This window comes from Patiria miniata, unplaced genomic scaffold (assembly GCF_015706575.1).
Source record: "Patiria miniata isolate m_02_andy unplaced genomic scaffold, ASM1570657v1 HiC_scaffold_18, whole genome shotgun sequence".
NCBI classification, from domain to species: Eukaryota; Metazoa; Echinodermata; class Asteroidea; order Valvatida; family Asterinidae; genus Patiria; species Patiria miniata.
This window is the reverse complement of record NW_024037056.1, coordinates 6,160,284-6,173,463: the sequence shown is the minus strand read 5'-3', so window position 1 is coordinate 6,173,463 and position 13,180 is coordinate 6,160,284. Positions and strand designations below refer to the sequence as shown.

At 34.7% G+C, this 13,180-nt stretch overlaps 1 long non-coding RNA gene across 1 annotated transcript; it reads right to left on the bottom strand.

Annotated features, from left to right (window-relative positions):
* Nucleotides 1-1,162: 1,162 nt before the first annotated feature.
* LOC119724416 lies at nt 1,163-4,282 on the bottom strand. The gene is made up of 3 exons (XR_005270640.1): nt 4,123-4,282; nt 2,938-3,064; nt 1,163-2,355 (listed from the first exon to the last, which is right to left on the bottom strand). It is a non-coding gene; the product is annotated as an uncharacterized LOC119724416 (long non-coding RNA).
* Between the last annotated feature and the right edge of the window lie 8,898 nt (nt 4,283-13,180).

The following is a 13,180-nucleotide window of genomic DNA, read 5'->3' as shown; positions in this document are numbered from 1 at the left end:
CAACAAGCCGTGCTACATATAACCATGTAGCACGGCCTCCCTCCATACCACACTCCGCGTATTGCGCTTTTCTAAGATGCGCGCGCCATTCCGTACAACATGCACACGTAATAGGATAACCGCATAACCGCTGAAAAGATCGTGTACAGCTTGCATGTTCCATCTTTACTGTGCGTCAAGTTTGCTTGAAGATAAATTCGTTATCACGCTAGCGCTCGTGGAACACGGAAAATGTAGTGCGTCTGTGTCCCACATACTCGGCCTTCGGCCTCGTGGTATGTGGGACACAGACGCCTACGTTATTCCTTGTTCCACTCGCGCTCGCGGGATAACTTATATTTTCTTCGTCAATTTTTTTCCCTAATGAAACCACATCACTTTTCAAAGTTATGCTGAAATATGCTATGCTTGCGAACTGGAATTGGTGCCTAGGTAACATACCACCAGCTGTAGAAATAATATGAAAGCTAATCCACCAAAATCAGTTGAAGAGATAACAAATTATGTGGTCAGTTGAACTCACCGAATTTCCTCGCCTTTTGTTTTTAAAGGTATTTTGTTGTATGTTAATTTTAATTTAAAGGGGAGTAAGGTATATCAGTTATCCGCCTGTGTTTAGTCTTTAAATCTTTCATTTATTTAACCATTTAAAGAGAATATACAACTTTGCAAACATCGAAAAAACAAAACTACCAAATTTTTATGAAATACCCAACTGGACTGTTAGTGAATGACAGTCTAAAGCATCCTGTAAAATCATGGCACCTGGTGTGCTGACATTTTGAAGAAAAGTGGTATTTTTGTGTCAACCGACCAGCGTTGGAAAAAACTTTTCAAATATTGCCCCCAATTTACCATATTTAGTTATCCCGCATTTTGCAATAGATTTAACACCTATGGTTCCCTGACCTTACAATTCCCCAACATCTATAAATTGCTCCGTTTCATCTTAAGTTGGGTCAGGGAACCAGACTATATGAACATGATTGTTTTGCTTGGTTTTTCCAGCATCTCCGAACACGAAGCTTCAAACAAGTCAGTGTAACAATATTTGCTATAAAATACTAACCCCCAAATCCATCCATTTCTAAAAATTTACAGCAAAAGCAAAATGTTGTATATTCCCTTTAAGTTGCAGAGTCACAAGGACACTTACACAGAATCCATTTTTCCCCCTTTGAAACTTTTTATTTGATTTTAATACAAAGACAGACCAATAATGTCGTTGTTTCCACAAAGAAATATCAATCCCTCAAAATGGGCTCTTTGTAAAAATAGCAACCTTTGAACTTTTTTCCTGTAACATTCAAATTGTAAATTAATGAATGGGTATGTGGTCTTAAATGGTTTAAATAATTTTCATTAAAATTTAGTGTTGAACTGTGATGTATATTTTTAAAAGAATATTCTTAATATTGGGAAGATTACATGCAAGGCCAACAAAAAAAATAGTCGGTCTGTGGTCAGACCAAAGTTCCTGAATTGATGCGGCCTTTTTTTTTTTTTTTTTTCAAGACAAGGTGGGTACCATTTTGGGTTTTTTCCCTCATTCTTTGGTGTCCTCCATCATTTGCCTTGGTGCTCTCCACCATTTGGAGTCGAGCTGCCCACGAAAATTTGAGGTGGTGCAGCAATAGAGGGCGCTGTTGTAGCTACCACGGAAAATTTGAAGGGAAAAAAACATTGACACGCATGATCAACATTGTCACGCGCACTGACCAGAGACCGACTATATTTTTGGGGTTTCTAAGAAGGTGCAACTAGAATTTAAGGTTTCAATTTGTTGATTTTGTTATACTGCAATTTTTGTACTTTAATGGTATGTTCAAAATAGGTAATTAGGCAGCTATCATGAAAATTTAAACTGGATAATTACATATACATTTCTTTTCAATTGAACTCTCCATTTCTTTCTTTGATTTGTGTTTCTATCTTTTTATAGAGAGGTATTAGTTATCCATTGTTTTGAGAACAAAAAGTCGATCAATATGAAATGATGATTCCGTCAGCTTTTTTCATTTCCCAAAAAAATTTTATTTTTTTTGGTTTTCTACAGTAATTGAAAAATTGATTGAGCAAAGAAGCCTGCCAAAGTTTGAGCACGGATTCCATCCAGGGTCAATTATCGTTGCGCAGCCAGCCTATGTACATAAGTGGCACTTGTCCATCATCTACATCAAGGGTCACAAATTTTGGAGAAGCGTTCAGACAGAATTCATCCACTTCTGGCAAACAGCATGTGTTTGCTAGCATCGAATGCCCGTTCCAACACTCATAAAAAGTCCAAATGTTCCGCCGCCTTGAATCATCGTCTTGCCAACCGTCGACATTAACTCTCTGCCCCTCAATCCATATCTGTGGCACGGGGAAAAAACAGGATTGAAAGTTACTTTAATTTTAAATTGACGGGCTGACTTGGCAATGATTGTGCTACAGGTAGGCCTACTGCCGATGTAAATTTGTCAAATATTGCATTAGGTTTTGTCCTTGTAATAATATTATAATTAACCCTAACCCCTTGGGCTCTGTTACTAGAAAGTATCCTGAATCTGCCAAAATCCATCAATTTTGCCGTGCAAAAAAAAGCTGGTGGCCAGTGAGTCCATCAGAATCCACCAGTTAGGCAGGAGTAAATCTGTTGAGATCCTGAATCCATCAAAGTCCCCCAACTGCCCAATATAGAGGTATCCTGAATCCATCAAAATCCTGCAGTTCCGCTAGGCTGACAATCCTGAATCCATCAAAATCCCCCAGTTTGTGCAATATGGAGGTATCCTGAATCCGCCGAAATCCCCCGAAACAGGGGTGTGGATTTTGATGGATTCAGGTACGTTGTCGTTAGGATTAATAAAATAATTCTGGAATATGAAAGACGAAAATGAGGACATTTTAAAAATGAGGATTGAAGGCACAATTTAATGAAGCCCATTTTGGTACCTCAATGCTGAGAAGCCACCAAAGAGGGCGCCAGATCCCAGGCCGACACAGAATCCAATCATGAAACCCATCTTGACGCGATCGAAGCAGCTAGGGCCGCCTGTGGGTGTCATTGACACTGGCATTGCTGTGGACAAACAAACAACGGTTTCAATACTTGAGTTTGGTTTCAATAATTGAAATTATTTCGCGGATATGGTTAGCCCCACAAAGTGTGGCTGCGGTATTGCTGTGCTACAGCCCAGCAATACCGCGGCCACACTAGGTGGGCAATTAAAAAAATTAAGAAACCCATGACAACTCAACAAGATGGGGCAGCAAACATCTTCAGCAAGATGACAAAATTTCTCTTTTATTAACCTGTCAATTGTAATTTTTTTGATACACAAGATTTAGGCCTACCAGTTGAGAAATTTACTGCACCTAGTTTCAATCATTCTCACTGTAGGCCAAACTAGTCACGCTCTAGACCCGTGAACGTGGCTTGTAATAAGTTGTATACAACGGCCACGTTCACGGGTCTAGTCATGCCCATGTAATCTGGGGGCCTAGCCTGTCTAGGGAGGCTAATTCAATTTTTCGAATATATTATGACTTGTCTTTGGTGTGGCTTAATTTGTAGAATAAAACTGAAATAGACATTTAATTTAAATACAAGTTTGAATTTTGTCGGAATCTGCAAACCAAAGAAAAATGGATTTAAACCAGGGATTTGTTTGAGACACTGAAATGTGTACGTTTAAAGGCAGAGTAAAGTGTGATTATTTTGCATACAAAATGGGGTGCAGAAACACGATTGAACATGTTGAATGAACTGCTTTAATCAAAACTCAAAAATTTTCCCAGAATCTGTGTCTATATTCATGCATGGAGGAAATTTTATTCCTCCATGATTCATGCATATTTCAATAAATATATGGCAGACGGCAATGATTTCAAAATTTCTGATATTTGAATTTCAATAAAACAGTTTGAATGTGCCAAAAATCAAAACTTTAATCACAATTTCCTAATCCGAATCCTATTCAGAAAAAGGGTCACAAATGAACAGCGCCCTCATCCATAGCCTAGGGCCTAAATCCTAATGCGTAACCAGCAGTGGTAATGAGTGAGTGTGTATCGTACTTTTTTTGCTTTTCAATGGCATTAAAAATTAAGCAAATACAAGCCTTTGTTGGTACCTACTTGATCAATGATAGGTGGCTATGATGAACTAATAAATTGGTCCTTCTTTGAAAATGTATATTGATGTTAAAGCTGTCGTTCATTGACATTACTCCACAGAAATGAATCATTCAATCCGGCACGTTGTGCGGGCAGCCATCTTTAAATTAGAGGTTCTATGGCGCGCCACTAGGACAAAATTTAAATAAAACCATAAAAACATTAATTTCTAACGGTAGCATAAAGGGCTCCCCCCCCCCCCCCCCCCGGCCCCCACCATATTATTGTGGTATGTTAAAAATAAAATATTAACTGCAAAACCACTCATTTTTTATCAAACATTTTGAAAAACTAACATTACCTGGAGAAAATCTAGAGGATATTGCCTTTTCAAACTTAATTCAATATTGAATGATACTCCACTTTCATCAAGCGGCAAAGTTTGAAGAAAAGTCATTTTTTGCCAAAGTCAAATTTGATCAAAAATGTAAGGCTTACCCCTTGTAATATTTTCAATTTAGGCCAAATAATGAAATTGCTCCAAACTTCCAGGAAAGATGCCTAAGGGACCCTAGAACGCATTCCAATTCGATTTGTGGAGAAAATTGTCTTTGAAAAGTAATTATGCGTCAATATTTTGGGGCAAAATCTGTCAAAATTATGAATGTTTTCTTCGAAAAATGATTATTTTTGCCAAAATCTTTGAAATTATAGTTGTCTCAATATTGAATGATACTCCCCTTCAATCAAGAGGCATTTCTGCGAAGTTTGAAGAAAAGTCATTTTTTGGCCAAATTTGATGAAAAATGTAAGGCTTACCCCTTGTAATATTTTTCAATTTTGGCCAAGAAATGAAATTGCTCCAACTTCCAGGAAAGATGCCTAAGGGACCCTAGAACGCATTCCAATTCGATTTGTGGAGAAAATTGCCTTTGACAAGTAATTATGCGTCAATATTTTGGGGTAAAATAAGTCAAAATATATTAATATTTTCTTCGAAAAATGATTATTTTTGCCAGAATCTTCGAAATTATAGCTGTTTCAATATTGAATGATACTCCCCTTCAATCAAGAGGCATTTCTGCGAAGTTTGAAGAAAAGTCATTTTTTTGCCAAATTTGATGAAAAATGTAAGGCTTACCCCTTGTAATATTTTCAATTTAGGCCAAAAAATGAAATTGCTCCAAACTTCCAGGTAAGATGCCTAAGGGACCCTAGAACGCATTCCATTCGATTTGTGGAGAAAATTGCCTTTGACAAGTAATTATGCGTCAATATTTTGGGGTAAAATAAGTCAAAATATATTAATATTTTCTTCGAAAAATGATTATTTTTGCCAGAATCTTCGAAATTATAGCTGTTTCAATATTGAATGATACTCCCCTTCAATCAAGAGGCATTTCTGCGAAGTTTGAAGAAAAGTCATTTTTGGGACAAATTTGATCAAAAATGTAAGGCTTACCCCTTGTAATATTTTCAATTTAGGCCAAAAAATTAAATTGCTCCAAACTTCCAGGTAAGATGCCTAAGGGACCCTAGAACGCATTCCAATTCGATTTGTGGAGAAAATTGTCTTTGAAAAGTAATTATGCGTCAATATTTCGGGGCAAAATCTGTCAAAATTATGAATGTTTTCTTCGAAAAATGATTATTTTTGCCAAAATCTTTGCAATTATAGTTGTCTCAATATTGAATGATACTCCCCTTCAATCAAGATGCATTCCTGCGAAGTTTGAAGAAAAGTAATTTTTTGGCCAAATTTGATGAAAAATGTAAGGCTTACCCCTTGTAATATTTTCAATTTTGGCCAAAAAATGAAATTGCTCCAAACATCCAGGAAAGATGCCTAAGGGACCCTAAAACGCATTCCAATTCGATTTGTGGAGAAATTGCCTTTGAAAAGTAATTATGCGTCAATATTTTGGGGTAAAATCAGTCCAAATATATTAGTATTTTCTTCGAAAAATGATTATTTTTGCCAGAATCTTCGAAATTATAGCTGTTTCAATATTGAATGATACTCCCCTTCAATCAAGAGGCATTTCTGCGAAGTTTGAAGAAAAGTCATTTTTTGGCCAAATTTGATGAAAAATGTAAGGCTTACCCCTTGTAATATTTTCAATTTAGGCCAAAAAATGAAATTGCTCCAAACTTCCAGGTAAGATGCCTAAGGGACCCTAGAACGCATTCCAATTCGATTTGTGGAGAAACTTGCCTTTGACAAGTAATTATGCGTCAATATTTTAGGGTAAAATAAGTCAAAATATATTAATATTTTCTTCGAAAAATGATTATTTTTGCCAGAATCTTCGAAATTATAGCTGTTTCAATATTGAATGATACTCCCCTTCAATCAAGAGGCATTTCTGCGAAGTTTGAAGAAAAGTCATTTTTTGGCCAAATTTGATGAAAAATGTAATGCTTACCCCTTGTAATATTTTCAATTTAGGCCAAAAAATGAAATTGCTCCAAACTTCCAGGTAAGATGCCTAAGGGACCCTAGAACGCATTCCATTCGATTTGTGGAGAAAATTGCCTTTGACAAGTAATTATGCGTCAATATTTTGGGGTAAAATAAGTCAAAATATATTAATATTTTCTTCGAAAAATGATTATTTTTGCCAGAATCTTCGAAATTATAGCTGTTTCAATATTGAATGATACTCCCCTTCAATCAAGAGGCATTTCTGCGAAGTTTGAAGAAAAGTCATTTTTGGGACAAATTTGATCAAAAATGTAAGGCTTACCCCTTGTAATATTTTCAATTTAGGCCAAAAAATGAAATTGCTCCAAACTTCCAGGTAAGATGCCTAAGGGACCCTAGAACACATTCCAATTCGATTTGTGGAGAAAATTGCCTTTGACAAGTAATTATGCGTCAATATTTTGGGGTAAAATAAGTCAAAATATATTAATATTTTCTTCGAAAAATGATTATTTTTGCCAGAATCTTCGAAATTATAGCTGTTTCAATATTGAATGATACTCCCCTTCAATCAAGAGGCATTTCTGCGAAGTTTGAAGAAAAGTCATTTTTGGGCCAAATTTGATCAAAAATGTAAGGCTTACCCCTTGTAATATTTTTCAATTTTGGCCAAGAAATGAAATTGCTCCAACTTCCAGGAAAGATGCCTAAGGGACCCTAGAACGCATTCCAATTCGATTTGTGGAGAAAATTGCCTTTGAAAAGTAATTTTGCGTCAATATTTTGGGGTAAAATAAGTCAAAATATATTAGTATTTCCTTCGAAAAATGATTATTTTTGCCAGAATCTTCGAAATTATAGCTGTTTCAATATTGAATGATACTCCCCTTCAATCAAGAGGCATTTCTGCGAAGTTTGAAGAAAAGTCATTTTTTTGCCAAATTTGATGAAAAATGTAATGCTTACCCCTTGTAATATTTTCAATTTAGGCCAAAAAATGAAATTGCTCCAAACTTCCAGGTAAGATGCCTAAGGGACCCTAGAACGCATTCCATTCGATTTGTGGAGAAAATTGCCTTTGACAAGTAATTATGCGTCAATATTTTGGGGTAAAATAAGTCAAAATATATTAATATTTTCTTCGAAAAATGATTATTTTTGCCAGAATCTTCGAAATTATAGCTGTTTCAATATTGAATGATACTCCCCTTCAATCAAGAGGCATTTCTGCGAAGTTTGAAGAAAAGTCATTTTTGGGACAAATTTGATCAAAAATGTAAGGCTTACCCCTTGTAATATTTTCAATTTAGGCCAAAAAATGAAATTGCTCCAAACTTCCAGGTAAGATGCCTAAGGGACCCTAGAACGCATTCCATTCGATTTGTGGAGAAAATTGCCTTTGACAAGTAATTATGCGTCAATATTTTGGGGTAAAATAAGTCAAAATATATTAATATTTTCTTCGAAAAATGATTATTTTTGCCAGAATCTTCGAAATTATAGCTGTTTCAATATTGAATGATACTCCCCTTCAATCAAGAGGCATTTCTGCGAAGTTTGAAGAAAAGTCATTTTTTGGCCAAATTTGATGAAAAATGTAAGGCTTACCCCTTGTAATATTTTCAATTTAGGCCAAAAAATGAAATTGCTCCAAACTTCCAGGTAAGATGCCTAAGGGACCCTAGAACGCATTCCAATTCGATTTGTGGAGAAACTTGCCTTTGACAAGTAATTATGCGTCAATATTTTAGGGTAAAATAAGTCAAAATATATTAATATTTTCTTCGAAAAATGATTATTTTTGCCAGAATCTTCGAAATTATAGCTGTTTCAATATTGAATGATACTCACCTTCAATCAAGAGGCATTTCTGCGAAGTTTGAAGAAAAGTCATTTTTTTGCCAAATTTGATGAAAAATGTAATGCTTACCCCTTGTAATATTTTCAATTTAGGCCAAAAAATGAAATTGCTCCAAACTTCCAGGTAAGATGCCTAAGGGACCCTAGAACGCATTCCATTCGATTTGTGGAGAAAATTGCCTTTGACAAGTAATTATGCGTCAATATTTTGGGGTAAAATAAGTCAAAATATATTAATATTTTCTTCGAAAAATGATTATTTTTGCCAGAATCTTCGAAATTATAGCTGTTTCAATATTGAATGATACTCCCCTTCAATCAAGAGGCATTTCTGCGAAGTTTGAAGAAAAGTCATTTTTTTGCCAAATTTGATCAAAAATGTAAGGCTTACCCCTTGTAATATTTTCAATTTAGGCCAAAAAATGAAATTGCTCCAAACTTCCAGGTAAGATGCCTAAGGGACCCTAGAACGCATTCCATTCGATTTGTGGAGAAAATTGCCTTTGACAAGTAATTATGCGTCAATATTTTGGGGTAAAATAAGTCAAAATATATTAATATTTTCTTCGAAAAATGATTATTTTTGCCAGAATCTTCGAAATTATAGCTGTTTCAATATTGAATGATACTCCCCTTCAATCAAGAGGCATTTCTGCGAAGTTTGAAGAAAAGTCATTTTTGGGACAAATTTGATCAAAAATGTAAGGCTTACCCCTTGTAATATTTTCAATTTAGGCCAAAAAATGAAATTGCTCCAAACTTCCAGGTAAGATGCCTAAGGGACCCTAGAACGCATTCCATTCGATTTGTGGAGAAAATTGCCTTTGACAAGTAATTATGCGTCAATATTTTGGGGTAAAATAAGTCAAAATATATTAATATTTTCTTCGAAAAATGATTATTTTTGCCAGAATCTTCGAAATTATAGCTGTTTCAATATTGAATGATACTCCCCTTCAATCAAGAGGCATTGCTGCGAAGTTTGAAGAAAAGTCATTTTTGGGCCAAATTTGATCAAAAATGTAAGGCTTACCCCTTGTAATATTTTTCAATTTTGGCCAAGAAATGAAATTGCTCCAACTTCCAGGAAAGATGCCTAAGGGACCCTAGAACGCATTCCAATTCGATTTGTGGAGAAAATTGCCTTTGAAAAGTAATTTTGCGTCAATATTTTGGGGTAAAATAAGTCAAAATATATTAGTATTTCCTTCGAAAAATGATTATTTTTGCCAGAATCTTCGAAATTATAGCTGTTTCAATATTGAATGATACTCCCCTTCAATCAAGAGGCATTTCTGCGAAGTTTGAAGAAAAGTCATTTTTAGGCCAAATTTGATGAAAAATGTAAGGCTTACCCCTTGTAATATTTTCAATTTAGGCCAAAAAATGAAATTGCTCCAAACTTCCAGGTAAGATGCCTAAGGGACCCTAGAACGCATTCCAATTCGATTTGTGGAGAAAATTGTCTTTGAAAAGTAATGATGCGTCAATATTTCGGGGCAAAATCTGTCAAAATTATGAATGTTTTCTTCGAAAAATGATTATTTTTGCCAAAATCTTTGCAATTATAGTTGTCTCAATATTGAATGATACTCCCCTTCAATCAAGATGCATTCCTGCGAAGTTTGAAGAAAAGTCATTTTTTGGCCAAATTTGATGAAAAATGTAAGGCTTACCCCTTGTAATATTTTCAATTTAGGCCAAAAAATGAAATTGCTCCAATCTTCCAGGTAAGATGCCTAAGGGACCCTAGAACGCATTCCAATTCGATTTGTGGAGAAAATTGCCTTTGACAAGTAATTATGCGTCAATATTTTGGGGTAAAATAAGTCAAAATATATTAATATTTTCTTCGAAAAATGATTATTTTTGCCAGAATCTTCGAAATTATAGCTGTTTCAATATTGAATGATACTCCCCTTCAATCAAGAGGCATTTCTGCGAAGTTTGAAGAAAAGTCATTTTTGGGACAAATTTGATCAAAAATGTAAGGCTTACCCCTTGTAATATTTTCAATTTAGGCCAAAAAATGAAATTGCTCCAAACTTCCAGGTAAGATGCCTAAGGGACCCTAGAACGCATTCCAATTCGATTTGTGGAGAAAATTGCCTTTGACAAGTAATTATGCGTCAATATTTTGGGGTAAAATAAGTCAAAATATATTAATATTTTCTTCGAAAAATGATTATTTTTGCCAGAATCTTCGAAATTATAGCTGTTTCAATATTGAATGATACTCCCCTTCAATCAAGAGGCATTTCTGCGAAGTTTGAAGAAAAGTCATTTTTTGGCCAAATTTGATCAAAAATGTAAGGCTTACCACTTGTAATATTTTCAATTTTGGCCGAAAAATGAAATTGCTCCAAACTTCCAGGATAGATGCCTAAGGGTAGGGTCCCTTAGGCAATATATTTCTTCAAAAAATGATTATTTTTGCCAGAATATTCGAAATTATAGCTGTTTCAATATTGAATGATACTCCCCTGCAATAAAGATGCATTTCTGCGACGTTTGAAGAAAAGTCATATTTGGGCCAAATTTGATCAAAAATGTAAGGCTTACTACCCCTTGTAATATTTTCAATTTTGGCCAAAAAATGAAATTGCTCCAAACTTCCAGGAAAGATGCCTAAGGGACCCTAGAACGCATTCCAATTCGATTTGTGGAGAAATTGCCTTTGAAAGGTAATTATGCGTCAATATTTTGGGGTAAAATCAGTCAAAATATATTAATATTTTCTTCGAAAAATAATTATTTTTGCCAGAATCTTCGAAATTATAGCTGTTTCAATATTGAATGATACTCCCCTTCAATCAAGAGGCATTTCTGCGAAGTTTGAAGAAAAGTCATTTTTTGGCCAAATTTGATCAAAAATGTAAGGCTTACCCCTTGTAATATTTTCAATTTTGGCCAAAAAATGAAATTGCTCCAAACTTCCAGAAAAGATGCCTAACGGACCCTAGAACGCATTCCAATTCGATTTGTGGAGAAATTGTCTTTTAAAAGTAATTATGCGTCAATATTTTGGGGCAAAATCAGTCAAAATAATATTAATATTTTCTTCGAAAAATGATTATTTTTGCCAGAATCTTCGAAATTATAGCTGTTTCAATATTGAATGATACTCCCCTTCAATCAAGAGGCATTTCTGCGAAGTTTGAAGAAAAGTCATTTTTTGGCCAAATTTGATCAAAAATGTAAGGCTTACCCCTTGTAATATTTTCAATTTAGGCCAAAAAATGAAATTGCTCCAAACTTCCAGGAAAGCTGCCTAAGGGACCCAAGAACGCATTCCAATTCGATTTGTGGAGAAAATTGTCTTTGAAAAGTAATTATGCGTCAATATTTTGGGGCAAAATCTGTCAAAATTATGAATGTTTTCTTCGAAAAATAATTATTTTTGCCAAAATCTTTGAAATTATAGCTGTTTCAATATTGAATGATACTCCCCTTCAATCAAGATGCATTTCTGCGAAGTTTGAAGAAAAGTAATTTTTTGGCCAAATTTGATCAAAAATGTAAGGCTTACCCCTTGTAATATTTTCAATTTTGGCCAAAAAATGAAATTGCTCCAAACTTCCAGGAAAGATGCCTAACGGACCCTAAAACGCATTCCAATTCGATTTGTGGAGAAATTGCCTTTGAAAAGTAATTATGCGTCAATATTTTGGGGTAAAATCAGTCAAAATATATGAATATTTTCTTCGAAAAATAATTATTTTTGCCAGAATCTTCGAAATTATAGCTGTTTCAATATTGAATGATACTCCCCTTCAATCAAGAGGCATTTCTGCGAAGTTTGAAGAAAAGTCATTTTTTGGCCAAATTTGATCAAAAATGTAAGGCTTACCCCTTGTAATATTTTCAATTTAGGCCAAAAAATGAAATTGCTCCAAACTTCCAGGAAAGATGCCTAAGGGACCGTAGAACGCATTCCAATTCGATTTGTGGAGAAATTGCCTTTGAAAGGTAATTATGCGTCAATATTTTGGGGTAAAATCAGTCAAAATATATTAATATTTTCTTTGAAAAATGATTATTTTTGCCAGAATCTTCGAAATTATAGCTGTCTCAAAATTGAATGATACTCCCCTCCAATCAAGATGCATTTCTGCGAAGTTTGAAGAAAAGTCATTTTTTGGCCAAATTTGTTCAAAAATGTAATATTTTCAATTTTGGCCAAAAAATGAAATTGCTCCAAACTTCCAGGAAAGATGCCTGAGGGACCGTAGAACGCATTCCAATTCGATTTGTGGAGAAATTGCCTTTGAAAGGTAATTATGCGTCAATATTTTGGGGTAAAATCAGTCAAAATATATGAATATTTTCTACGAAAAATGATTATTTTTGCCAGAATCTTCGAAATTATAGCTGTTTCAATATTGAATGATACTCCCCTTCAATCAAGAGGCATTTCTGCGAAGTTTGAAGAAAAGTCATTTTTTTGCCAAATTCGATCAAAAATGTCAGGCTTACCCCTTGTAATATTTTCAATTTTGGCCAAAAAATGAAATTGCTCCAAACTTCCAGGAAAGATGCCTAAGGGACCCTAGAACGCATTCCAATTCGATTTGTGCCAAAATTGCCTTTGAAAAGTAATTATGCGTCAATATTTTGGGGTAAAATCAGTCAAAATATATTAATATTTTCTTCGAAAAATGATTATTTTTGCCAGAATCTTCGAAATTATAGCTGTCTCAATATTGAATGATACTCCCCTTCAATCAAGAGGCATTTCTGCGAAGTTTGAAGAAAAGTCATTTTTTGGCCAAATTTGATCAAAAATGTCAGGCT